Source organism: Pinus tabuliformis, chromosome J (assembly GCF_031772625.1).
Source record: "Pinus tabuliformis cultivar Carrire ecotype Pingquan chromosome J, CPIR1, whole genome shotgun sequence".
In the NCBI taxonomy this organism is placed as follows: Eukaryota; Viridiplantae; Streptophyta; class Pinopsida; order Pinales; family Pinaceae; genus Pinus; species Pinus tabuliformis.
This window is the reverse complement of record NC_142295.1, coordinates 442,865,402-442,890,825: the sequence shown is the minus strand read 5'-3', so window position 1 is coordinate 442,890,825 and position 25,424 is coordinate 442,865,402. Positions and strand designations below refer to the sequence as shown.

At 37.9% G+C, this 25,424-nt stretch overlaps 1 protein-coding gene and 1 long non-coding RNA gene across 6 annotated transcripts in view; one reads left to right on the top strand and one right to left on the bottom strand.

Moving 5' to 3' along the window:
• The window catches only part of LOC149227721 (uncharacterized), a 473,804-nt gene that overhangs the window by 398,962 nt on the left and 49,418 nt on the right, over positions 1-25,424 (top strand). The window lies entirely within an intron of this gene.
• LOC149227722 (uncharacterized) overlaps positions 1-25,424 on the bottom strand; it is a 410,007-nt gene that overhangs the window by 335,336 nt on the left and 49,247 nt on the right. The window lies entirely within an intron of this gene.

Genomic DNA, 25,424 nt, shown 5'->3' with positions numbered 1-25,424 from the left:
AGGATAAAATCCAAAGAATTTTTAATGATGGCCTAAGCAAATTAACCTTTTACTCATATGATTTCCTCCTTTAAAATTTGCAGGGAAACTTTCTAAATACCCTTTCTCCTTTTTAAAAAAAATCACGGGCAAAATTAAAAAATGGGCAAATTAATTATGGAAAAATTATGTCAAATTTGAATGGAGCTTTGAGAACTTACGGTGAATGAAACCTCAACAACTTCCACGCTCTTCTCCAGCAGCTTCAAGGACAGAACAGCAAACTTCAAACCCCAATAGATCTAGATCCAAAACTAGATCTTAAAAACTTTAAAATAGATCTCAAAAAAGATGAGAAGGGAGCTCGCAGTATCGCTCTGATACCATGAAAGAGTATTAAAATACCCAAGGATCAAACTGCAAAGCTAAACAATCCTTCTACCAAGAGATCACAAGATGAAGAACGAAGAGAAACATACTTCATTGCTTGAGAAAATGAGCTATACATGAGCCTAATTTATAGGAACAATAGAGGCTTCTAACGATAGCTAGAAGATAAGACTGATGACTCAATAGATAAGGATAAGACTGACAACACAGTTGATAAGATCGCTACGTAAGATTACAAGTTTCAATATTTATTAGAACTCTAACATCCAGAACCCATGATTGTCCTAACCCCTGGAGGGTAATGAACCGCCCTACCTCAAAAGGGGTAATCACTACTATATTATACACATCATGCTCTTTTCCTTTGAGCCTTGAGCAGTTAATTAAAGAAAATTCATAAAAGGAAAAAAGAATATAAAGAAGGGTGGAAAAATCAAGACCGGGGCATCTCATGTACCACGACTGCTCCCTCCTATACATTATATACCCAAGTGTGGGCTACCCCTTATCTAGCTAACCCTATGCCCCATTATGTGCCCCAGGGCTGCCCCTCTCATTCCCTAATCCATCTCACCTATTTGTCATTTTCCATCCCCATTAGAAGAGTGTACCTTGGACATACTATCTCCTCTAAGGGCTGAAACCACCTAATAAGGTACTTGGCTAACCCCCTTTGGAGTTTGGAGACACTAGCACATGCCGAAGCTCACTACGGAAGGGCATGCCATTATTAAGTGCCCACTTTGTTATCCATGGTTTGTAAGCTCCTTTACCTGATTATTATAATCATTGATTGTACTGGAAGCCTAGGGGACGCATTGGATCTTATGAGGATTGCAGGTGGTTTCCATTTGGGTTTGGTTTTCCTATAAGGGATCCTGACCCCCAGAGGTCCACATTGGCACATGTAGGGTGTGCATAGAAGAGCCATGGGCTTCCACAGCAGCAGACAACCCTCCACAGATCTTCATGGATGTTCAGAGACTACTACCGATCCACTTTTGGGAAGATGGTGACATGATTGGTACACTATGCCTAGCGGCCCCCCACAAGATCCCACACTCTTGGCAGGTGTCCCAGTACTTGTACGATGTCATGGCAACATTCATTCCACCACCTGGACCATTGCCTAGGATCTACAGACATCTCTGATTCATATGGAGGGCCATGGGGTTACTGATGTGCCCTTAGACCCACTAAGAACACCACAGATCTCCTACTTGGAGAATAAGGGGCCACCCCCTTGTCCATCATATTCCGAGGAATTTATTCCTCAATATGGCACTTTAGGATGTTAATGAGCCTTTGGAGTGCCCTACAACATGCATACATCATTATTTGGCCCCTTGTGAGGCTTGTTTTTACATTATGAGCTAGTATGGTGGGCTTGTCACCATTAGGGTTTATTATTTGCACATTATTTTATCATTAAGGGCCCATAGGCTAATTTGAACTCCTTAGGAGGCTATATATTGATGTTAGATACATTCATTTGTATAATCACTTGACTTGGGATCTCTCTGATCATAGAGAATTTTCGCACTTTTTCCTTGGTGGATATTTTTGGAGATGGATGAATTTTGATGTATGGATTTGGGCTATTTCTCTTGTCTTGGAGCTTTATTGAGCAAACAAAATTTTGGTTGGATATACTCTATAACATTTGTTGTCGCGCAGATTGACACGACAACGCTCAGACCGGGGGCTGTCACTCTGATCCCCGATCCCTCCGTTTAAGCCTGTCTCCCGCGGCTAAGGGGGGTAGTCCCTGTGAGATGATGAGACCAACTGTCGACCAGTTGGTTGGGAGACACGAGATACGATATAAAAAGCACTCGATGGATTTGATTAATTTAGCAGACCAGTGCCTTAAGAGATTGTGGTTAAAATGATTACTTGTTAAATGATATAAAAATATGGACCATGAACAGCAATCATCTATCATCAGCTAAATCACAATGCTCTTAGAATGACCAAAACGATATCCAGCAATTGAGAATTTTCAAAAAAATGAATGCTTTAAACCACCACGAATCATAAACCATTAACCAGATATCAATTTCGCATCTCGACTTGAAAATTTAGATCTCAGCATGAAAGATATGACAATTCCCGAAAATAACTGGATCTAAAAATTTCCACAATATTTTTATATTTTTTCGAAATTTTTTTTTTTTTTTTTTAAATGAAAATTCTAAATCTAAACTATATATAAAAAATTAAACTAAACCAAAATTAAAATAAATAAATCCTTTTTTATTTTTTAATTTTCATATAATAAAAATCTATAAAGAAAAAGAAAATGATTAACTATAAAAATTAAAATCTAAAAAAATCTAACAAAATATAACTAAGGCTAACACATTAAAAATTTAATTAAAACAAATCTAAATAAAACAAAATTAAATCAAACTAAAATCTAATTAAATTTAAAACTAAAACATAAACATTTTTTTGATTTTTTTATATTATAAAAATGAAAATTTGAAAATCCTAAAATTTATAAAACTTTATTTAAACTAAAACTTAAAATCTAAAACATAAAATAAAATAAATCTAACAAAGCCTAAGCCCTACGCTAAACCTTTTCACATTATATCTAAAATACAATTTAAAAAAAAAATCTAAAGCAAATATAAACGGAACTATATTAAGATTTATTAATCTAAAAACTAAAGCTAAGAAATGAAACTATAATTAAAACCTAAACAAAAAAAAGACTTACGTAACATACAAAAGAGGAAAAAACACGCTACGTTAAGACTGTAACTACAACAATTCGCACCGAACGAAATATGAAGAACAGCGAATGCACAAAACCAAAAATTTAGCCCTTACTGCAATTCCTCACCGTCAAACCCTGATTTACCTGGACAGTTGATAGCAGACGGCGGTGGCGTTGAATCGACTTTGCAGATACGATGAAATTGACCGGCGTAACCCCTGAAACCGTGACTCTTCTGCGTGCGTTTGGATTGAAACTTACCTGCGGTTTTCAGTTCTGGACGGCGGATGAGCCAGCATTTAATCTTGGCACTGCTCTCGGACTTCGGTGTTGAATGATGCCCGATATTCAACTGAAATTTCTCGACTGATCAATTGATGCTTCATCCAGATACCCTATGCGGATACAACAAGAGAATCCGCCAGCGTTTCTGTATGATTCAAATGGCAATTAACGCAGAAAATGTATGGATGGAACTAATTCTTCTCTCGTTATTTTGCAGGTATCTCGTCTGTGTTAGCAAAGAGCTTGACGGCTGCAGGACCAGCAACTTTCTTCTTTCCAAGCCGACGTTTAATGAACGAAACGCCTTCCTCAGAACTCAAAATAAAGACACGCAAATTTCCGGGAATGATTTCCTAAGCTGATGGTGAATATAGCAAGAAATTTGTAGTTTCAAATGTTTTTCGAGCCTCCCACACTAGAAATCGCATGCTGGTGGCTTGCTGAATACAGTGGTAGATGGTACAGCTACGCGTAGGCGGATGCACGATGATGACACTTGATAAATCTGGGCCGCCGCAAACTCTTGAAAATCTGATATTGATGAACACCTTGTACACAAAAAAACAAAACCCTAATGAAAACTGAATAAAACAAATTTGAAACCCTAGATCAGCTAATTAATGTACAAATTTTGGCCCCTTAACAGCCAGGTTCAACAATAAGCACAATTTTTTTTTTTTAAAGAAACAGAAAATTCAGATTTTCACTGTGAAGGACTTCAGAAAATCTCTCATGCAAATTAAAAAATAAACTGAATGATAAACCCAGGATCAAATCCAACTGGGCTCAGCAAAAAATGCTTGTGGGAGTTGGCTGGTTCAGCCGAGAACTTCCCCGAACGCCCACAATTTCCTTCAGAAAGGGTTTTCTGCACAGCTCAGAACAACCATCAGTAAAGAGGGCAAAAATGCTGCTAGATCTCAAAAAGTAATGGAGATACCTGCCATTACTTCAGAAACCCTAATAACACCCAAACCCTAGCAAGTGAACAAGATACCTGTGTTCACAATACTCTACAAAAAGCTATTATTAACGGCTGAAAATAACATATGCAGAAAATGAAACAATCTCACAGCATTTTAAGAGAGTAAAACCAGCAAGATATGGACCCCAAAGTCTTCTTTTATTAACCAGAAACAGATTTACAAGAGAGCTTCTTCAGTATCAGACTCACAGATCGAATTCCATTGATCTGAAATGACCCCTAGCACCCTATTTAAAGGAAATGATCCCAACGGCTAGTTTGAGTGATCCATGTTGAAATGATCTCGACCGTTGATGAGGATCAAGACATCTCTTGATCTCATTCGTCGATTTATTAAAAATAGTATTTTGCATTCATTCACTTAAAATATTATTATTTTATTAGTTAGGGTTTTTGCTTTATTTTTTAATTTTTTATTATTTTTTATTTATTTCATTTTTTAATTTTTATTTATTTTATTATTTTATTATTTTTATTCATTTTTTAATTTCTTAATTCATTTAAAATGGATCATCGAACTAAGCCTTCGGAAACATCACCTAGGACCTAGGACTTAAGACTCATGAGGGGATTCAAAACATTTTCAACCCTCAAAACACATTTCATGATGACTTTTTACAATTTACATCTCAAGGGGACAAACCCACTTAATACAGACCCTCACAAATCACCCAGCTCTGCGACACAACGATAATCTAGCAGATCAACACACTAGGATTCTCCTAAAGTTCTAATGACAAAATCCATCCTGGCTTTGGGGTCAGGTTTGAAGGAAAACTCTGCCGATCCATGGATCGCTGAGACGAAAAACCTTCCGGGACGTAGATTACCACTGGAAAGTTAGGTCCACCTAGGCAATTCACATACACGACTCATGTCTGCTAAGATTATTTACAATTCATACATGCAGACTGGGTTTACAATCAAAATGATTAAGCTGCTGATGACTGCAGGATGGCACGACACGCTGATCAGGTGCTGCCCCTTTTTGCAAAGAAAAAAGGAGGGTGTACTGCATGGGTAGTTGACCGGTACTGGTCAACAACATTGTAAGTAAATTTTGATGCTATTATGCTTATTGCTGCATATGGCTAAAATTAGGGCTAGTTGTTCAATTGTCGAAATGTGGAATTGAGCATATTTTAGCTACTTAATATATGGGCCAATGTTGTTTGAATGAAATGTCCTAGAGGTTTATTTATCTCGAGAAGATTGCATCATTTTCTTTGAATTATAAATGCTTGAAGGTCACTTTTCTTTTCTTTCTCTCAACATTGGACAAAGTTGACTTTCTAGGCCTCCTTGATCAAGAAACCAAGTTCTTACTCATCATTATACTTGACTTCATATCCCCAAGTGAACTAGGCACTGATCCCTCAAAATGGGTGGTCATTTCAACCCTTTTTTAACCATTTTCGTCTTTTTCCCCAAGTCTAGTCCCATTAGGTAACCTAGGGAATCAATTTCTCGCGAACTGAGCCAAGGAAAAAATTCAATCTCCTATAGGCTACTGCGCTGGTGGGTCCCCTCCCTCTCCTCCAAATTTGAGGCAATTTGAATGGTGGAATCTCTAAGAATCTCAAGCCCTAGCTCTAGGATCAAATCGTGCCTAGGCATTCCCAAGGCTAGACCTCAATAGGATCAATTCAACCTTTTGAAGAGAGTATTCTTGTTTGGTCCTTTCCCCTCACTTTGTCCAGGATAGGAACATCATTTGTTGCTACATTCCATCCCCAAACCTTGGATAGGTCCACTTGGCCTTGTGTGGTCCCACTTCACAATAAATATTATTTTCAAGGACCATTTGGGAATCCAAGTTTTGCAAGGATTATAGGGATTGAGAACCTTGTCTATAAGCCTATTCTTTCTCCCTCAACCCTCCAATCCTCACCCCTTACCCTTGGTGGACCAATCCCCTTGCTTAAAGCACAAGCAAGTTCCATCCTTCACTCCATCCTTGGGAAATGGTTTTCAGGGTCACTTCTCACCTATCCATTGACATATACTTTACAAGTGAATCCCTACACTAACAAGACTCCTCCCATTGTTGAAAGTTCGTAAAGAGTAGGGAGACTTAGTTGTGGTGACAATGGGCCAAGCCTCCACAATTGTCCTTAACCTAGCAGTTGCCCTCTTAAGAACCCCTTGAGGTCCCCTGCTGGTTTGAGTGGTAACACAACCTACACAACTAAAACTACAGAAGAATAAACACTAGAAGAAATGATAGCACAAACACATAAATTTACACAGTTATTTTTGGACCAATGTCCTCAGAAAAAACCCAACTTGGGTAAATTAGTGTAGCAATAAGGGTTTATTTATTAAGCAGCAGTGAAATATGAGTACATGTATGGATGCCCAACTGGCAATCCAAATAGCAAGAAAATCTGAGTAAAATACTAAAGGGAATTACCCTTCTCCCACAAGCAATCTCTAGTTGGACTTTCCCTATGAAAAACTCGGCCTCCTAGAGCACTGTGTCAGCCTTTGCGCTACTCTGCATAGCTGGCTGGACAACTTGCTTTGGATTGGGCTATGATGAAGTCGCTCTACCTCTAAAAGTTGAGAAAATTGTCTCTCCGGCCCTTTGGGACTCCTTCTCGGCCTTTGGAACTGAGAACAAATTTTCTTCTCTCCAAATTGATCTACCTAACTGAAGCACTACGTAATCCCTCAGGGTTGCCTCTCTGGTATAATTCGGCTCTCTTGCTCCTGCCTCTTGGAATCTGGAAAATATTTCCTCCAGATCACTGTCTCTACCCCTCACTCACTCATTCGATCTCAATGCCTCTCTCTCCAACAACTGATTGCTGCTACTCTGGAAATTGATCTGCTCATGAAATCGAACTGCTCCAGTGTCTTCTCCAAGTGCCCATCGACTTCTTCTTATAATCCTCTGTTGAGACTTCAACGGCCAAGATTAAATCTTAGTGGATGGCTAGGATTAACTTGAAGTCGATCCGTGTGAGTTTCTAGAACATTCACACCTTGACTTAATTAATTCTGATTAATTAGTCATATTGCCTAAGTTTAGATCTAATTGGCATCTTTGTGTTTAGCATCTAATTGAAGCATTGTTGAGAATTTATTGGATAATTTCTCTAAGAAGCTTTGGTAAATTTGTTGTCTATCTTAAGCATTGGCATCTCAAGTTTCATTGGTTATCATTCTAAGTGCGCATCTCTTAACATTGGTCATTGGCATATCTTAAATCGTCCCAAGTAATCATTGTTAAATTAGATAATTGTTCTAAATTGCTAAGCATCTTGTGGATTAATCTATTGTTTAACATTGACACTTATATCTTTAAGCACTTGCCTTGTTTTAAGATTTTCTTTCAATTCATTATTAAGTACTCTTGCTACAAGGTGATTGACATCAAGTACTTAAAGAACATAAACAATCTTAACTCAAGACCCACTCTCATTCCTTGCATAAGCATTTTAGGCCTAAGTGCATTAATAATTTACCTCCAAGCATAAGCTTGGTTGATAGACTCATAGGGCCACCCTTTCTCACCTAGCTTGAGGGATTCATCAACTTTCTAGTGGTTAACATAGTGACCTTGCAATCGTCAGAGCCACAGTCTCTGCAATGCTGGAGGCACTGGGTGGTTGGAACACAGGGGGAGGTATAGTTAATCAAGCATTTGTTGGCTTCCATCCCACAACCTTCTCTAAAGACTGATCTCAAAACAGTTAAGAGAGAGGTTCCATTTAGAATAGGCATCTAATTTAAAATTAACCGAGCCTTGCATCACACCTAGGTCTTACGATTTGCATAGCATATAGGTTAGTTAATCATCTAAGCAGTTGTTGTCCATCCAGTTACTTGGTCTTAAATTATAATAATCAAGAATTTTGACTCCATAAGGCACTGGTCTCATATCTAAATCTAATCTAATCTTTGAATCTTGTTAAATTTAACCAAGTAGCTAGGCCACTCAACTGTGTCTCTCGAACTTGTTGGTTATCAACTTGTCTTTCACCTTCATATTTCCATAGGGACTACCCCCCATAGCATGTCGTTGGGAGATAGCTAGAACAGAGTGGGCGGGGATCAAAGTGGTAGCCCCCGCCCTGAGCCGTTGTCGCGGTGCCTGTACAATCTGAGCGACAACAACAGGCAAGAAGATCAAGACATTGAGAACTGATAATGGAACCGAATATGAACCTAATGAATTCAATAACTTTTGCAAAGAGGTAGGTATTAAGAGGGAGCTCATTGTTCCATACAATCCACAACAAAATGGAGTTGGCAAGAGAAAAAAATCGTACAATTATGGAAGCTACCTGTGGCATGATTCATGATCAAGGCCTGCCAAAGTTTTTATGGGGAGAAGCTGCGAACACTATTGTGTACCAAGTATCAAGGATACTTTCTTGCTATGACTACTATCATTCAAACCAAAACTTGCACTTTCGAAGAAGCTGTGAAGCACCAGGTATTGAAAGATGTTATGGTTGGAAAATATGAGTCAATCATGAAGAACAATGTCTGGGAAGTGGTGTCTAGCCCCAAGGACAAGTCTGTAGTCACTTCGAAATGGATCTACAAGATTAAACATGGAGCTGATGGAAGTGCTAAGAAATACAAGGCAAGGTTCGTGGCTCGTGGCTTCTCACAAAAGGAAGGAATCGACTATGATGATATTTTTGCTCTAGTTGCCCGATACACCACTATACGATCCATAGTTTCTCTTGTTGCAAATCAAGGATGGAGCCTGCATCAAATGGATGTCAAGACCACATTCTTACATGGCTCACTTAAGGAAGAAGTCTACTTGGAACAACCTCAGGGGTTTGAAGAGAAGGATAGAAAAACTCATGTATGCAGGTTGAAGAAAGCCCTCTATGGGTTAAAGCAAGCCCCTAGGGCTTGGTATGAGAGGATTGATAGCTATCTCATGAATCTGAGATTTACAAGGAGATATGCTAATACAAACTTATATTTCAAGGTTGAAAAGGACATGCCACTTATTTTGGTCTTATATGTTGATGATCTATTTCTAACTGGTGCAGACCCTCTCATTTATCAATGTAAGAGGGAGTTGACTTCTGAATTTGAGATGAAGGACCTAGGATTGATGCATTACTTCCTAGGCTTGGAGGTCTGGCAAAAGCCAGGTGAGATTTTCCTTTCTCAAGGAAAATATATTGTGAATTTGTTAGAAAGATGTGGCATGATGAACTGCAAGCCTGTGACTACACCAATGGAACAAAATTTCAAGAAGCTATTTGGAAGTGTTGCTGGTCTAGTTTTGGAAAATCCTACCAAATATAGACAACTTGTGGGAGCATTGATGTTCTTGGTGAACACACGACCGAACATATGCTTTGTTGTTAATAAATTGAGTCAATTTATGGTTGAGCCTCATCATATAAATTGTGTTGTTGCAAAGAATCTTCTAAGATGTCTTCATGGTACTATCAACCATGGACTGAGGGGATTTGAGATTACATGGATATAGTAATGTCTATTGGGCTGGCAGTGTGGTGGATAGAAAAATCACATCTAGATGTTGTTTCTCTTTGGGATCCGCTTCCATCTCACGGATGAGCCGAAAACAAACGTTTGTTGCACTAGGCACCGCTGAGGCTAAATATATTACAGCTAGTATAGCTTGTTGTGAAGCCATTTGGTTGAGGAAGCTCTTCAGTGAGCTATTTGAGCACGTGTTGGATACCACCATCATTTATTCTGATAATCAAAGTGGCATTCGTCTTTCAAAGAATCTCGTGTTCCACGACCGATCCAAGCATATTGATATTAGGTACCATTTTATCCTTGAGATGGTACAATGGAGAGCAATAAGACTCCAACACATTAGGACAAATGAGCAAGTTGCTGACATCCTCACAAAGCCTGTGGGAGAGGCCAAATTCTTAGCCTTCAAAGAGAGACTTGGAGTTATGGACAAACCCTCCCATGAGGATCCTGATTGAGTTGGACATTGAGCTTTGGGAGCTCTTGGGGGCTTGGGGTACCTCTTGGAGCTATATGAGCACAAGGTGAGTGGTTCATCTTTCCCTATGGAGTACATACCCCAACATGTGAACATAGGGTGAGTGGTTCACCTTCCCCTGTGGAAACCCCAACATACATCCTGCTGTTGTAGTCTGGTGTTGAGCCCTAAAACTACCTCTCTTCTACATACTTTCCTAGACCTTTTTTTCCCTCACCAGTGCCTCATAAGCTATCAAAGATCATTACATATTGATTCTAAGAGTGCATTTAAGTGGTTTTTTAACTATATTTTTGTGTTTGCTATTTGACTTAGATTTTGCTCATCAACTGCGGAATGCAGCCACTTTCCGCAGTTGACTCGTGATTCCGCAGTTGTTTTTATTGATCTATAGGTTACAGGTGTCGGCAAGTAAAATGAGGCACGTGGGTAGTTCAGGAATGATCTGGACATGGACCAGGTCCTATCTGTTCAGTCAAATTCATAAAGGAAAGCCTTGGTCAAACGATGGTCAAACAAGGAGTCCTACAGCAAATAGGTCTCTGTTTTTAGCACGTGAAAGGTCCAAGACCGTTCCTAGATCCATGGATCCCTTTTGACAGCTGTAGACCATCTCCACGACGCAAATCCAACATCCACCTTTTGTAGATTGAATGATCATGGCAACCAAGACGCTAAGCTCACGGGTTTTGTCTTTTTACGTGCCCTCTGCTGAAGGTTTCTCACAAAAAAACAGTTATGTAATTTCCTCTATAAATAACGCGTTAGCAAACACATGTAGCTAGTTTTTGATATAGCGTTGCTGTTAGTTTATATACTGTTGTCGTAGCATTAGTCCTGTTGTTGTAACGAGAGGATACTTCCTCTGTTTTGCAATATAAAGACTCTGTTTCTTATGACTGTTTGAGCATAATTTCGGATTGACAGCGTGTTAACCAAGGTCGTGTAGAGGGCCCCTGCTAGCTGAGGTTTTGTTTCTTTATTTCTGTAAAGTCTTCATGTATCGTTTTCTTATTTCAATTGTAAATATTTCATAGCTTGTTCACCTGTATATATTTCATAATTCATTTATGGTGTTAATGTTTCATTCTTGTACATGATTTTCTAGCATTGTATATTTTTGCTAACACTGATTAGTGTGTTTCAGGATAGGATATGCTCGAGCATTTTCATATGATTTTTGCATCAAATAGTGACATAAGATTGGCCTCTCTGCTGACTTTGTTTTTTTTAGCTTTTCAATTTCAGTTATGCTTTGATTTCAGTCTTATTTATTTCTTGTTTTTAGCTAGTTTAGATAACAAATTCTTCATGACATTTGATGTTATCTCTAGAGCCATGGCTTAACCCCGAAAAGCTACTTGGCAAGCTATCGGATTATGAGTGAAGTGATTTGATTTTACTTTCGTTTCTGCAATTAGATATCAGGTTCTTCATGTTATTTGACATTATCTCCAGAGCCATGGCTTAACCCCGAAAAGCTACTTGGCGAGCTATCGGATTATAAGTGAAGTGACTTGATTTTACTTTCATTTGCAAGTAGGTAATTTAGATATCAATTCTTCATGTTATTTGACGTTATCTCCAGAGCCATGGCTTAACCCCGAAAAGCTACTTGGTGAGCTATCGGATTATAAGTGAAGTCAATTGATCTTACTTTCATTAGTCTGCAATTTTTGGTTTGTTTGAGTGCAATAGTTTAACTTTTATTTCTGTATTTAGATGAGCAGCAGAGACAGTGATTTCATGATCAGTATTTCATCATTTGTTTGATTTGAATAGCTGCACATTTACATTCCTGTTCAAGTACTAATTTTATCACTAGTATGTTTTGAGATCCTTTGAAGTGTTAAGCTCTGGAAGTTATCATAAGGGACATAAAACCTTGTCTTAAATCTATATCCATACTTGCCTTCTAAAGTATTCTTAAAACTTAGGAATAGGATTTCCATTTGCATTAGGAAACAAACAAAGACAAAACCCCAAAACAAAATAAAATTGAAAACAATAAAAAGTAAGAAAGAGGTTGTCTTGCACATATAGTGCGCCACACTTCATCAGTTTACGACTCCCGAATTGATAATTAATGTAGCAATTTAGGACATGTTAAATTGACTAAACATTTTTGGCACCGTTGCCGGGGAAGTGTAACTAGGTAGCCGATCTCTTACATAAAAAAAAAAAAAAAAAGGGAAAAATTGATAACTTCTTGAAGTATGCTCTCCTCTTGCACCTAGTGTGATCTCGAGGATTAGAAAAGAGAATTATTAGTTCAATAATTTCTTGATTATGCTCTCTTCTTGCACCTAGTGTGATCTGGAAGATCAGAAAGAGAATTATTAGCCCGACTAAAAAAATTTAAAAAAAAATGACATGCATAGAGCAAGAGATTCTAGGGGAAGGTTTATAGCTAGGGCCAAAAGTTCGATTTTCACAACTCCAACAACTTCAAGGCATAGACAAGATACACCTCCATCCCAGACTCATACTCCTAGCCTTAAGATTCCTGGAATTCAAGGGGCAACAGCTGAATTAGAAGATTCTCCCACACTATCTACTAAATCTGATCTAGGAGAAGAACCTTTCTTCACTTCTACAGGGGAACATATTGTAATCAAAGAAGTAGAATCACCTGAAGAAGAAGGAAAGGGAGAAACTCTCTCTCGTCAGCCATTAATAGAAGAACCAGAAGACACCGAGGAAACTATCATGACAGAAGAAGTAGTAGATGGATTTGGAGGAGGGGGTAGAGGTAGAGGAAGAGGAAATAATGGAGGTAACAATGGAGGAGGTAGAGGTAATAATGGGGGAAATAGGGAAGGAGATAACTCATTTGGATTCCCTTTAGCCAATGAGGAAACCCATACAACAATGAATAACATTTCACCATCTGTCCTCCCAAACTTTTATGGGTTGCGAAGTGAGGATCCTAAAACATTTCTATTTGAGTTTGAAGTCTTGTGCCGAACATATGACTATATGGAAGACTCTAAAAAACTCAAACTGTTTCCTTCAACACTGAAAGGAGCTGCTTTGAAATGGTTCATGGGATTAGTCACTCAATCTATTAGAACTTGGAATGAAATGAAACAAACATTTTTGGATAGATACCTGGATTATTGTATGCCCACCAATCATAAGGATGAGGTATTCAAAATGATGCAAAAAGAAGATGAGAACTTGGAGGATTTACTTGAAAGATTTCAATATAACTTAAAGAGAGCGAAAATGAGTAATTTAGACGAGGAAACCTTGAAAGCCCTTCTATTGAAAGCCATTAGAGATGAATGGATAGATATTTTAAACATGATGGGGAAGGGAGACATTTCTCAACTTCCACTTCATGACATAGCAGAACTATGTGTCCATCTCTAAAGGGGAAAATCTAAAACTGGAAAAGGGCCTAGAGATCCTTCTCTTATTAGAGCAAACAAATCTGCAACTGGATCAGTAAGTAGGGCAGAGATTGGAAATATGCTTGATGAGTTCAAAACTGATATTCTAGGGAGCCTTAGTGAATAATTAGACACCCTTAAAATTCAAAACAAGCAGAAAGCAGAAGTTGATGCCTTGACCATCTTTTGCCCAAAATGTAGAAAGAAACATGCTCTAAGGGAATGCCCCTTGGATGCAAAAGTTGTAGAAACATGTATGATTTGCTCAGAAAGTCATGAGACCAAGGATTGTCCTTCAATTCCTGGACTCAAAGCTATCTTTTAGGAAGATCCAAATTCAATAGAATCCCTTTGTTTTGTTTCAAGAAAACCTTGGCAAGGGCAACAAAATCAAGGATTTAACAATCCTATGAATTTTCAGCTCCCACCAAATTGGAATTCTTGGCAACAACCTTGGCCCTAACCTCAAAATCCATACCAATCATGGGCACAAGGGGTGCAAAATCCCTATGGGATATTTGCTCAATTTTATCAATATCCTCCATCTTTTCAAAATCAGCAACAAAATCCACAACTTCCAATTCAAAACCCACAACTTTCATTACCATTTCCACAACAACAACCTTCTCAACAAAATCCAAATTCTCAACTCTTGCTTCCATTTCAACAAAAGACAAATCAACTAACAGCCCAACTATTACCAAATCCCACAACAAAAATCCTCAGAATGCTTACATGGTAGAAGGACAACAATTTCCTACCTATATGATTGTTCCTCTTAATGATGTTCAACTCAGATCTGGTAGAGTTTTAGAAAAACCTTCTATAGATGTTCAAGAGCAAGATGCCTCTGAGGAGGATTCTCTTAGAATCAATAAAGGTTCTGATGAAGCATCTCTTCAAAACCCAATCATTCAAAAAGAAAAAGAAAAAGAGTCAACTCCCACAACTCCTATAGTTGAGCAACCTGCATCTTCATCCACGCCTCCTTTCCCTGAAAGATTACAATTGACAAGGGGGTGGAAAAACAAATCTTGTTGCCTGACTATGATTTTCTAGATGAATTAAAGAATGTCTGTATCAAGATTCTCTTGCTACAAGCCATTAGAGAGATTCCTATTCTAGCAAAAAAAATAAAGGAGTTCAGTTTCAAAAGACCATGTAGGAAACCAAGAGATACAAAAAAAATCCACCTGGTAGGAAAAATTGCAGATATCATGATGGGAAAAATTACCATGAAAAAATATGTGGATCCAGGTAGTCCAATCGTCAAGACACACATAAATGGGATAGAAATTCCAAATACTTTGATTGACTTAGGGGCTGCTATAAACATTATGAGTAGATAGACTATGGAACAACTTAAACTTCCTAATCTTCTTTTTACACCCACCTTACTGCAACTTGCAGATAGATCAATAATCAAACCAGATGGTGTATTAGAAGATATTTCAGTCTCCTTAGATTCTTGGGAATATCCAGTAGACTTCATGATTTTGACTCCCAAAAGTAATCTAGGAGGGCACCCACTCATCTTAGGAAGACCTTGGCTAGCCATAGCTGATGCTTTCATTAGTTGTAGATCTGGGGATATGTACATTTCTGATGGTAGTTCGACAAAGAAATTCAATTTGTATCCTCCAGCAAAATCAATTACAGAAGTAAGAGACAATGAATGGGTCAATGATGAATATATTATACAACCTATCTTTACTATCTCTGAAATTAGTGAAGATAGTCAAATTTTGAACACATTAAAAAATTTTGAAACATCTTCAGAGTATGAACACACACAATTTCAGTTAGATTCTGATATTGAATATTTTTCATCAAGGCAAATGTCTCTTTACTCTATGGAAGAGTTTGGTAGTTCTACCATTGAAATTTTTCCAGGTAAAACATTGAATATCAACAAAAATTTGGAAAAGTCACAACAGGAAGAGCTAACTAGAATCTTGCAAAGACACTCTGCTGCATTTGCATGGGAGTATACTGATATGAAAGGTATTGACCCTAAGACTTGCATCCATCATATCTATATCGAGAAAAACAGTAGACCAATCAGGCAACCTCAGAGAAAGATGAATCCAAATCTTAGGGAGATTGTGAAAGAATAGCTCCAAAAACTACTCAATGTAAACTTCATTTACCCAATTTCAGATAGCCGATGGGTTTCTCCTTGGTTATAATACCCAAAAAGAATGGTAAATGGAGAGTGTACATTGATTACAGGGAATTGAATAAAGCAACTTTGAAGGATCACTTTCATTTGCCCTTTATCGATCAAGTATTAGATACATTAGCAGGCAAAAAGTACTTTTCATTTCTGGATGGTTTTAGTGGTTATAATCAAATTCAGGTAGCACCTGAGGATCAGGATAAGACCACCTTTACTTGTCCATGGGGAACTTTTGCTTATCGAGTGCTTCCTTTTGGATTATGTAATGCACCCACAACATTCAAAAGAGCAGTACTAGGAATTTTTTCTAATCTAATCCATGAGTGTGTAGAGGTATATATGGATGATTTTACAGTTTATGGTAACCCATTTGAAGAGGCATTAGAAAATTTAGAAAAAGTCCTTCTAAGATGTAAATAAACAAACCTTTTATTAAGCCATGAAAAATGCTTTATGATGTTTACTGAAGGTATTGTTTTAGGACATCATATTTCAGAGGATGGGATTAAAGTTGATAGATCAAAAGTTGAAGTCATCTCCAAGTTACCAATTCCAAATTGTCAAAAAGATGTTAGAAGTTTTTTGGGATTTACTGGATATTATAGAAGATTTATAGAAAACTTCACCAAAATAGCATCTCCACTCTTTAAACTACTTACAAAAGAATGTGAATTCAAATGGGGTCATGATTGCCAATCAACATTTGAAGCTTTGAAAACAAGAATATCTGAAGCACCTATCTTGAGAGGACCAAATTGGAAACTTGCTTTCCATATTTCTACAGATGCTTCAGATACAACTCTAGGGGCTGTGTTGGGACAAAAAGATTTGGTTTCTTATGCCATTTACTATACCAGTAAAAATTTAACTCCCACCGAGTTGAATTATATTGTGACTGAAAAAGAGTTCTTAGTTGTTGTTCATGCAATCAATAAGTTCAGACATTATATAACAGGCTATGAAACTTTTATTCATACTGATCATTCTGCAATTAGATATCTAATGAACAAACCCATTACTAATGGCAGAGTTACAAGGTGGCTCCTACTTTTACAGGAATTCAATATTACTGTGTTAGATAGACCAGGGAAACAAAACACAGTAGCTGATTTCTTGTCTAGGATTCAGAATACTAAAGAAGATTCTCCTGTAGAGGACAAGTTTCCTAATGAATATTTATTTGCAGTAACTACTAAGACTCCTTGGTATGCAGATATAGCTAACTATTTGGTTACAGGGAAACTACCTCCACATTTATTTCCTAGTGAAAGAAGAAAGATTATTCAGGAGAGTTCAAAATATTCATGGATTTCTAACGAATTGTTTAAAACAGGGCCAAATCTTGTGATCAGAAGATGTGTTAGGGAAGATGAAATGCCTGATATTCTCAAAGCATGTCATGATGGACCATGCGGCGGACACTTTTCTAACAAAAGGACAGCCTATAAAATCCTTTCTTTAGGATATTATTGGTTGTCCCTCTTCAAAGATGCAAAACAATATGTCAAAAGATGTGACAACTACCAAAGAGTAGGGAAACCTACCCTCTCAAATGAGATGCCATTACAACCACAGGTACTCATCGAACCCTATGAAAAATGGGCTTTAGACTTTATTGGACCTATTAATCCACCATCTAAACAGAGAAAGTATATATTGTTATGTACTGATTATGTCACTAAATGGGTAGAAGCCAAAGCATTATTTTCTGCTACTTAGCACTCAGTTGTTAGTTTTCTTTATGAGGATATTTTTACTCGCTTTGGTGTTCCAAGAGAAATTGTGACAGATCGGGGAAGTCAATTCATATCCAAACTGGTGGAGAAGCTGATGGAAGAATACAAGGTCAAGCACAGAAAATCTACTCCTTACCATCCGCAAGCAAATGTTCAAGTAGAGTCCACAAACAAAGTTATTGAAGGCATCATTACCAAGACTGTTCATCTACACAGAAGAGATTGGGCAAAAAGGCTTCCTGAAGCCTTATGGGCCTACAGAACTACATGGAGGAACACAACATGACATTCTCCATATGAACTTATTTATGGGAAAGAAGTTCTGCTCCCCATTGAGTTCCAAGTTAGAACCTTCAAGATGGCAATTCAATTGGGAATGGATCTATCAAAAGCTCAAAAGCATAGAATGGAGCAGTTGAATGAACTAGATGAGATTAGACAAGAAGCAATCCTAAGAAATGATCTAGTTCAATATCAAAGAGCTAAGTGGCATGACAAATACATCAAGGAGAAAAAGTTTCAAGAAGGAGATTGGGCATTGCTATTTGATTCCAAGTTTAAAGATTCAAAGGTAAATTTCAGACTCATTGGCTTGGGCCATATGAGATTGACAAAGTCTTTAGCAATGGAGCGGTAAGAATCAAAACCATTGATGAGTATCAAACTCCTCTCATTATAAATGGTCGCAGATTGAAGATATATCATAAGCCACTCTCAAAAGAGGAATTTGTCAAAATCTTTCAAGATAATTCTGCAATAAGGCTGGTGAAGGAGAATCCTTCTTCTCCACCAGCCTAGTCTTTGTTCTTTTCATTGTTTCTTAAGAAAATAATAATAATAATAATAATTTGTATAAACCTGAAAACCAATCACTGATTGGCAGTCTTATACAAAAAATACTGGGCGAAAATCAGAAACTTCTGACGCCCTATATTTTCCAAAAAGACCCTTTCATTTTCATTCATAGTTATTCCATTTCATGTCACTTCACTTCACTTCACTTCATTTCATTCCATTTCATCATCACATTTCGCCAATAAAAGTCCTCTCATGTCCAATTCTCATATATCATTCATTCAATCATCATTCACTTCCATCCATCTCCATTCAGTCATGTTCACTGTGTCAGTTTCTGCAGCTGAATTCTGATTCCACAGCTGAATACTGATTCCGCAGCTGATTGTTGATTCCGCAGCTAATACTCTGTTACTCAGCACTGACAGTCAAATGTTAGCCAAATAATGATGAAAACCAAATGCAGGTATGGAAAAGGAAAATATTTTGAAGATGTTAGCACCTAAAGCACCAACAAGAAGCAGCCAATCAAAGGTCAGTGGACGGAAGTGGTAAGATTCTAAGGTATGAGCAAAATTTATTTCAAATAGCATTTTAAAGCACATAATCTATATAGTTGTGAAACCACCGGATCCATTATGTGTAATGATTGGCATTGATAGCTTTCATAATTGCGCCATGACCTTTGCATAATTCGACCACGAACTCCGCATCAATTTCTAACAGCCTCATGATCCGCTTCTGAATCTAACTCGTACTTAATTGTACATTGGCATTCCACCTGTTGAACCGGGTAATTATGAAGACGTAATCTATTTGACCACGGCTCTTCTCTGCCGCACAAATCCGCAGTCATTTTATGAGCATGCTAACGTCTACTCCGCAACCTTTTAATTCAAAGTTCTGCCAGACCCACTCTATTTCCATACTCTCCCATTGAAGTTGTGTTTGTTAGTACTGGCCTGTTTTTACAAGCCTCCGCTCCGTGAACTCATTTTCACTACATGTTCTGTGTTCTTTTATTTTACAACTTCCGCTCACACAACCGTTCCACCTCCGTCCATCCATCACTTACAGTCCATCACTCACAGAGGTATTTTTAAGGCAGGAGGAAGGAATGGACCTTCTGGTAAGAAAAGAGCCAGAAGGGCCTAAATTCATAGAGGGTTATCCATAGTTAAAAAGCATATTAAGGAAGGCACGGTGGCTGCAATTTATCCAGAAATTCAGAGGTCACAATAAAGAAGTCACAAAGACATTTGCAAGGTCTTTTAACGGCGTGGAAGTTGAGGTTGGAGATCTCAAATTTTTAGTCACAGAGGCATCATTTGCAGCAGAAACGGAGCTCCCACAGGAGGGGGAACAGTGGTTCAAAAACAAAGACTTTTATGAGAGGGCCTGAAGGATTATTTTACGTAACCCAGGTATAGATATAACCGTTTTCAAACGTGAAATCCATGTTTATGCTCTAGAGGAAAAGTGGACTAGTTTATTATTGATAATTCAGAAGTTTATTACATGTGAAGGACGGTTTGGGTCCATGTACATGTACCACATCAGGTTACTAATGAATTTTCTGGAAAATCAAACCATCAATTTGCCTTATTTCCTGTTGAGTAGCCTGAAAAAGATGTCCACAACTGTACAAAAGAATCTGGATGACGTAGAGCCTCACCTTTACCATCACGACCTTGTTAAAATTCTGATTGAAAAACAATTGAAGGAAAGAAAGGACACTTGGGAACAGTTCTTGATTAGAAACTTCTTTCAGGACCCACCTGAAACACCTGAAGGTAGCTCAGCAAGGAAAAGTAGGAGAAGGAAAACAAGTGTGAACATTCAGGATACTCCTACTAACATAGCTAAAGAAACTAGTAAGGAAGAAAAGTTGTCTGAAAGTAGGAAAGAAAGAACTGAGGTTAGGAAGCAAGTGAAACTAAAGGGGAAAAGAAATATTGAAGCTGCCTATCAAACCCCAGAACCTTCCTCAGAAGAGGATCAAATACTTTCTGAAAGACTAATCTACCTTAAGGAACAATCAACTACAACAAAGGGAAAAGGGAAAGAAAAACAGAGTGTAGAGAAAGGAGACACCAGCTCACAGAATCTAAGGAGGAGCTCCAGACTTAAAGGTAAACTGAAGAAAGTACAAACTAAAGGGGCCCACTTCATAGACTTAGGAGGGGAAACACCAGAACAGTCTCCAGCAATCCCTCCTGACCATAGCCCACAACATTCTCCTTTTTCTCAACCAGATTTTGAGATCAGTCCTTCTCAACCAGATTTTGGGGTCAGTCCAAGAAAGGCTACACCTGAAATAGATCCAACCCAACAAGAAATGTATGATTTTATTGAATCATTGGAGAATACTGCAACAGACCAAGGCACTTCATCTACTCAACCTAATACAGCCTAGGAAGTTTTAATCCAATCACTAAAACAGGAAGTTTTTGAACTGGAAGTCCTGAATAGACACATCAAAAGAGAAAATGAAACATTGAAAGAACAGAGCAGGTTGGATAAAATTATCCATGACAACACCATGTTGCATCTTGGGCTGTGGTAGAAGAAAAATAGGAAATTGAAGAAAAAGAGCAGGAGGTTGAGCAGAGCTCTTATCAACCTCAAATACAGGTACATAATGAGAAAGCCTAGGATGACAATGGTACCAAGGAAGAAGAAAAGAAGGCTGGATGTATTAGCAGAGGTCTCAGAACAAATGAACTGAAGGGAGGATGGTCATAGTTTTGGTTTCATGAGGACATGCAACACCTTCATAGTGGGGGTATGTTGAGCCCTAAAACTACCTCTCTTCTACATACTTTCCTAGACCTTTTTTTCCCTCACCAGTGCCCCATAAGCTATCAAAGATCATTGCATATTGATTCTAAGAGTGCATTTAAGTGGTTTTCTAACTATATTTTTGTGTTTGCTATTTGACTTAGATTTTGCTCATCAGCTGCGGAATGCAGCCACTTTTCGCAGCTGACTCGTGATTCGGCAGTTGTTTTTATTGATCTATAGGTTACAAGTGTCGGCAAGTAAAACGAGGCACGTGGGTAGTTCAGGAATGATCTGAACATGGACCAGGTCCTATCTGTTTAGTGAAATTCGTAACGGAAAGCCTTGGTCAAACGACGGTCAAACAAGGAGTCATACAGCAAACAGATCTCTGTTTTCAGCACGTGAAAGGTCCGAGACCGTTCCTAGATCCATGGATCCCTTTTGACAACTGTAGACCGTCTCCACGACATAAATCCAACATCCACCTTTTGTAGATTGAATGATCATGGCAACCAAGACGCTAAGCTCACGGGTTTTGTCTTTTTACGTGCCCTCTGCTGAAGGTTTCTCACAGAAAAATAGTTATGTAATTTCCTCTATAAATAACGCGTTTGCAAACGCATGTAGCTAGTTTTTGATATAGCCTTGCTATTAGTTTATATACTGTTGCCGTAGCATTAGTCCTGCTGTTGTAACGAGAGGATACTTCCTCTGTTTTGCAATATAAAGACTCTGTTTCTTATGACTGTTTGAGCGTAATTTTGGATTGACAGCGTGTTAACCAAGGCCGTGCAGAGGGCCCCTGCTGGCTGAGGTTTTGTTTCTTTATTTCTGTAAAGTCTTCATGTATCGTTTTCTTATTTCCATTGTAAATATTTCATAGCTTGTTCACCTGTATATATTTCATAATTCATTTATGGTGTTAATGTTTCATTCCTGTACATGATTTTCCAGCATTGTATATTTTTGCTAACACTGATCAGTGTGTTTCAGGATAGGTTATGCTCGAGCGTTTTCATATAATTTTTGCATCAAATAGTGACATGAGATTGGCCTCTCTGCTGACTTTGTTTTTTTTAGCTTTTCACTTTCAGTTATGCTTTGATTTCAGTGTTATTTGTTGTTGTTAGCTAGTTTAGATATCAAATTCTCCATGACATTTGACGTTATCTCCAGAGCCATGGCTTAACCCCGAAAAGCTACTTTGCGAGCTATCGGATTATGAGTGAAATGATTTGATTTTACTTTCGTTTCTGCAATTAGATACCAGGTTCTTCATGTTATTTGACGTTATCTCCAAAGCCATGGCTTAATCCCGAAAAGCTACTTGGCGAGCTATTGGATTATAAGTGAAGTGACTTGATTTTACTTTCATTTGCAAGTAGGTAATTTAGATATCAATTCTTCATGTTATTTGACGTTATCTCCGGAGCCATGGCTTAACCCCAAAAAGCTACTTGGCGAGCTATCGATTATAAGTGAAGTCAATTGATCTTACTTTCATTAGTATGCAATTTTTGGTTTGTTTGAGTGCAATAGTTTAACTTTTATTTCTGTATTTAGATGAGCAACAGAGATAGTGATTTCATGATCATTATTTCATTGTTTGTTTGATTTAAATAGCTGCACATTTACATTCCTGTTCAAGTACTAATTTTATCACTAGTATGTTTTGAGATCCCTTGAAGTGTTAAGCTCTGGAAGTTATCATAAGGGACATAAAACCTTGTCTTAAATCTATAACCATACTTGCCTTATAAAGTATTCTTAAAACTTAGGAATAGGATTTCCATTTGCATTAGGAAACAAACAAAGACAAAACCCCAAAAAAAATAAAATTGAAAACAATAAAAAGTAAGAAAGAGGTTGTCTAAGTCTTGCACACATAGTGCGCCACACTTCATCAGTTTACGACTCCTAGATTGATAATTAATGTAGCAATTTAGGACATACTAAATTAGTAAATTGACTAAACATCTGGGACTCTTGGGAAGTACCTCTCATTTAGCCAATGAGTTGGGAAAAGTGGTTAGGGTTAATTAGTACTACCAACGGATGTGTCATGTACTACTGTATTCCCTATGACTAGGATGCATGATGTTCAACAACTTTATCACTAAGGATCAAGCCTAGTAAGGGTTCTATCCCTAGACATGAGCACTTGCCCCTGTAATTTTGGAAGGAGTGCCAGGGTCTTGTGACCCACCCTCTTTCAATCCTTTCTTATTGGACTATGATATCAATCTTCAACAAAGACGAGACAAGTTGCAGAGATGGCACATGATGGACACAAAAGTATAGCCATGGATGAATGTTGACAGGTAGAATTCCTCCCTAGTTGAGAGGGAGTGTTAAAGAGTTCAACTAAGGGCTAATTCCCCTTCCTAGAAGCCTTTTACAAATAATATATATATATATATATAACAATCATAAATAATGAATAATTAACTAATAATTAGTGTTCAAGAGTCATGTCTCTAAGGACATGACCATTTGTTGAAATTAGCTCATACTCACGTAAATAACATATTTACCATAAGTTGCTACCCACCATAATTTAAGCAAGTATTTGCGTAAAAGATGGGATAAGGAAAAAGGTGTAAATAAATATACTTACTAGGAGTTACTGCCCACCATTATTTACAGGTTCTTCAACATTTTAACAAATATGGGTAAAAATGTAAATGTGCAAACTCATTGGAATTTAATTTACAAAGATAAGTGATCCAATTTACAAAGAGACATGTCTCTTGGGTATCTTGGGTATAAAATTCACTTGAAACTTTTCATTTTATACAATTCACTTGTCATCTCATATCCTCTTGTACTTATTGTTGATGTTGTATCTACAATTACTGTCAATGATGATCTAAAGTGAATGCTACTGAAGTTTTAATGTGATTGCTATTGGAATCTGAAGTAAAGTTGTTATTGGGCTAATAAGACTTTGAAGTAATTGTTGCAAGCATAGAACTTACCATAAAATTTAACACTCCCCATCCCCATCATCATTGTCACTCTCTGAGTACACCTCAATATAGTGATCCTTGCCCACTTTGTCCTTGCCAACACACTTGTGCCCCGGTGCCCATGGCTCTTGGAAAATGAAACAAAGTTTCTTCTTCCTTAGCTCTTTCCAGGCCTCCTCATCCATCTTCGGTTTCCCGATCCACTCCTAAAAGGGCTTGGCCTCCTTACCTTTCTGCGGGAAAAAAGGTTTAGGAGTGAATTTCTTTTTGGAAGCAACATCCCACAAGTCCTTGGTTTTGTTGATTTATTCACGAAGGGTATTGGGTTCAAAGCTCTTAACCCATCCACGTAGAGGTTCCACTAACCCCTCTACAAATAGCATCACCAATCTGGCCTCTGAGATGTCTGTGACCATGAATGATAACCTCTGAATCTCTAAGATACAAATCTTTGGACTACCTATCTGCTTGAGTTGTGCCAGCTCTCTAAAGTGAAGCTCTAGATCCTTCCTATCAATTCGCTCAATGAGCCTCTGAGTGAACTCAGTGTTGGAAGTGATGTTTTTGTGATCCATAGTCACTAACCCATGGTACCACCACTCATGGGCCTCACCATCCAAGTGTATTGTCGCTAGTTTAATAGCCTCCTCCTCGATCATTTGATGTAATTGGAAATATGTATCCATCTTTTGAACCCATGATCAAGCTAAACACTCGGTTGATCCATCAAAGTAGGGGATTGTCACCTTCCCCAATGTTTTCTGCAGCTCTTGATTCTGCCTCGGGACCCTCTGAGATGGTTTAGGCCTACTCTTCAACTGAAGGTGGCAGAAATCATTAAAATCCATAGCAGCACAGAAATCTCATCCCAGTAATTGGTACTACTCCATATAGTTTGCATAAGGGATCCCAAAATTAGCCTACTCTATTAAGTCCTCTGCTGTCTGTTGTACAAACTGAGGCATATTAGGTTTTGGGCATTTTATTAATAGTGTGTGAATGACTCTGCAATTGGGTATGAGCATGAATTCCCTCATCACTATTGGACACTTCTCGATTCAATGGCTCCTTCCCAATGAACCCTTGTGTCTGTCATTCCTTTTATCAAGTCTACCATCTATTTTTGGCCCTTAGCCAAGTCATTAATAACCCTGAGCAAGCTATTAAAGGCCTATTCCTCCTTATCTCCCATATCTATCCCTTCAATCTCAGGTGTTTCCTCTATCTCCTTTCCCTT